The following is a 4173-nucleotide window of genomic DNA, read 5'->3' as shown; positions in this document are numbered from 1 at the left end:
GGTATTCACATAAAGACACACTCCTCCACCTATTTTCCCAATTCTGTTTTTATGGAAGAAATTATAGCCATCAAGATTGAGAATATCGGTGAACGACCTGTCATTTAGCCAAGTTTCACTGCAACCAATTATATCAAATTTACAGCCAGAAATAGAAAGTAATGATACAAGGTCAGTATGGTGTTTACAGAGGCTTCTAATATTGAGGTGCAATAGTGAAAGGGTGTTTTCTGTATTGAAACAATCGAGATGCTCAGGGTCATATTGCTTGCAGGTGATATTTCCACCATCAAGACAGCAGCGATGGACATGATCTCCATAATCATCATCACTCAAGCCAAAGAAGCCCATAATAAGGGAAATTCTTTTCACATATCATTGAGTAAAAATGACCTATGGTATTTAGAAATGTAACAGTATAAGAACCAGGCGTTCTATAAATGTAACACAAGAATATTCTTCCCTGTCGCGCACTCATGCTCTCCCTCCCGCATCCAGTCGCCCTTTCGCGGTGCCCAAGTGATGGTATAATGTTCCTCTTTTCCATAAAAAAGTCAAGATTCCACGCAAGAGACATTTTGGTTATTTCAGAGAAAAGAAGGACGTTGAGAAAATCTAGTCTGCAGTACGCAAGAAACATTTGAGTCATTTCAGAGAATAGAAGGACGTTGAGAAAGTCAAGTCTGCAGCACGCAAGAAACATTTTAGTCATAAGGACGTTGATCCTACCATTTTCACGGTTGTATGGCGTCATTGGAACTTGTCAAGCTCTTCCACATTTCTGATGACCAAAACGTTTGCGTTGTCTGGCGTGCCGTTTAATTTGATGAAGATCTTGCAGTTTGAGGTCCACGTTGATTGAATCTTCTTTTGGTAGCAGAGTAGACGGGCCTTTCTTGCGATGTCACCATTCTTTTTTGTGAGGTGTTCATGTATTCGTTTTGAGGCTGCGAGGTAATGGGTGGCAAGCCTCCACACTATTGGTATCCAGAGTGATTCCTTTAGTTAGGAAGAATTCCGCCACCTGTTCCTCTGCAGAAACGTACTCCTGAGTGCTGTGTTCCCCTCCTTCCCCACCTTTCACCGCCTGTGAGTACGACCGGGGTTTAATGTCCAGGCCGGAGATAATGATGTCATTCATTCTCGAGTATTGCTCGAGGTCGGCAACTCGGTTTTCCAGCTGGTCGATTACTTTATCTTTTTCTGCGTTTTGTGTTTTGAGGGCCTTCACTTCCTCGACCAAACCCAGGATTTCTTTCTGCTGTTGCTTAATTTCGGCAATGACTTTTGCGAGGAATTCGAGAGTGTATTTGAGTTCCTCGATGTCGTCCCCGATGTTTTTTTTAGGAGGCATTTTTCCAAATTCAAGTTGCCCCTGTCACTGTCACTCGCCCTCTGACAGCTGTCAGACTTTCCCGTGAGAGAGATGAGGGGGGAGGGGGTGGGGGGGGTGAGGAGTAAGGACATTGTAGCATGTAGTTTGTGAAGGTTCTTGGCAGAGGCCTCGATTCTATGGTGAAAGAAAGAAGCTTTGGCAGCAGTAATGGTTTCGGAGAATGTTAACAAGAGGTTGTGATATGTGGCGATGTCAGCAGTGAGGCGTGACTTTCTATACTTCCTCTCAGCCGCTCTCAGGACCTGTCTTTGTTCTCTCACTGCATCCGTCAGCCATGGACTGGGTGGGGAACGACGGGCAGGTTTCTTAACGAGAGGACAGAGCTTGTCGAAGGAGGTTGAGAGGGCTGAGATGAGGGTGGAGGTTGCCGTATCTGGGGGGAGAGCAGAGAAGGTGTCACTCAAAGGTAGAGCGGATAGTATGTCAGAGGAGAGCGTGGAGGGGGATAGGCAGGACAGGTTGCATCTGACTGAGACGGTTTGAGTTGGGGTGAAGACCTTTCGGTTAAGCATGAGAGTTAGTGAGAAGGCTATGAAGGAATGGTCAGATACATGCAGGGGAGTTACTGTGGTGTTAATGATGCTGGAGTTACGGGAAAATATAAGATCCAAGGAGTTGCCTACTTTGTGAGTGGGAGGCATGAAAGTGGGAGTCAGGTCAAAGGATTGTAGGAGGGAGACCACTGTGTCTGACTGAGATGAGTCAGGCAGGTTGAAGTCGCCCATTAGAAGGAGGGGGGTACCATCTTCCGGTAAGGAGCTTAGAAGCATGTCCAGCTTATCTGGGAAGTGATCGAGCGGACCTGGAGGGCGATAGAGTGTAACAATGGTGAGATTGAAAGGATTCGAGACAGATACTGCATGATATTCGAGAGAGGAGAGTGACAGCGCTGGGAGTGGTGTTAAGTTTGTAGCCCATGAAGGAGATGTAATGAGGCCAGTGCCTCCACCCCATCTGGAAGGTTGAGGTGTGTGAGTGAAGTTATAGTTTGTAGATAAGGCTGCAGGTGTTGATGAGTTATTGGGGGTTATCCAGGTCTCAGTTAGAGCCAGGGGCTGTAGGTTTTGACTATGGGCGTCAATGAAGGCAGTAATGAAGTAAGCTTTCTTGATGGCTGATTGACAATTCCATAAGCCTCCCCGTACTGTGACAGGTATATTAGTGGCTGTAGGAGGGTAGGAGAGATTAGCCGGGTTGCTACCAAAATGTCGTGGGTGGGTTGAATCTGGTCTGGAAGAGCAGAGTGTTGAGATTGGTATGAGGCACATTGCTGTGTCAGAGTAGCAGGGAGAAAGGTGAAGTAGGGGAGGAAGAGAAGTAGAGGACTAGCACAGTGGGAGGGAAAGGAAAATATTTCAGAGTAGAGTGATAGATAGGATAATGGTATACTTAGCCCTCTCCGGAGAACTCCAGGAAAACTCCTCTTTTTCCCTCTTTGTTTCTCTCCGCTTCGCTGACGCTAGGCCAGCACGCCTTTAAATCACTATTACGACTGGCACCTGCAGCAAAAGCCCCATGCGCAATGGCCACGCCTCCAGTCTCTGTCAGCTGGGTGAAACTGCTTAAGATTTAAAGATTTACACAACACAATTCTTAGTTACACACTTCACAATGATGTACACAAGTATTATTCAGTTAAATGATCCTACCCTCTCTGCTGTTTGTCATCAGAATGAATTCAACACAGAAAAAGCTGGTATTTAACAGAAGAACCTGTCTCAAGTGCCCACTCAACTACACAAAAGCCACATGCACAATGGCCACGCCTCCAGTCTCTGTCAGCTGGGTGAAACTACTTTAGTTTTAAAGATTTACACAACACAATTCTTAGTTACACACTTCACAATGATGTACACAAGTAAGTATACACTGATGTAAACAAGACAAAATTCTTTCTCTGGTCTGCATCCCCTTAACAATTGTGTGTATTGTACCCATTCTGTACCCATCAATCATTGCTTGACTTCTCAGATGTTGACATAGCCACCGCGTTTTTGCGCATACTGTACCATAGCGACAGTCGTCTCTGTCAACACGGAGGACAAATGGGCGCTCTAAACATTCTGTGAAAGGCCTCTATAGGCCGTGAAAGGGCCAGTCCTCTTTCCCCCTCTATCTCTCTCTCTCTCTCTCTCTCTCTCTCTCTCTCTCTCTCTCTCTCTCTCTCTCTCTCTCTCTCTCTCTCTCTCTCTCTCTCTCTCTCTCTCTCTATCTCTCTCTCTCTCTCTCTCTCTCTCTCTCTCTCTTTCTCTCTCTCTGATCGCAGGGAGCTTTTACCTGAAGGGCTGTTGTTGTGTCTGAATGGGTTGATGGGTTTTTTCCCTCATCAAAGGGACCATTTCCTCCTCCTCCATTTTTTGGAAGTAAGGCATTTTATACACTCTCTCTCTCACTCTCTCTCTCTCTCTCTCTCTCTCTCTCTCGCTCCTTCTGAGGAAAACGAACAGAGCAGCACAATTTATTTTCCTGTTACGGTAACGCATCTTTTTTTCCTACGCCGTGCAGGACCGCCACCACAGGGTCACTCACTCACTCACTCACTCACTCACTCACTCACTCACTCACTCCTCACTCACTCACTCACTCACTCACTCACTCACTCACTCACTCACTCACGCACGCACGCACTCACTCACTCACTCACTCACTCACTCACTCACTCACTCACTCACTCACTCACTCACGCACGCACTCACTCACTCCCTCACTCACTCACGCACTCACTCACTCACTCACTCACTCACTCACTCACTCACTCACTCACTCACTCACCCACT

The sequence above is a fragment of the Notolepis coatsorum genome (assembly GCF_963971535.1).
Source record: "Notolepis coatsorum genome assembly, chromosome: 4".
NCBI lineage: Eukaryota > Metazoa > Chordata > Actinopteri > Aulopiformes > Paralepididae > Notolepis > Notolepis coatsorum.
Note: the sequence above shows the minus strand (reverse complement) of the source record.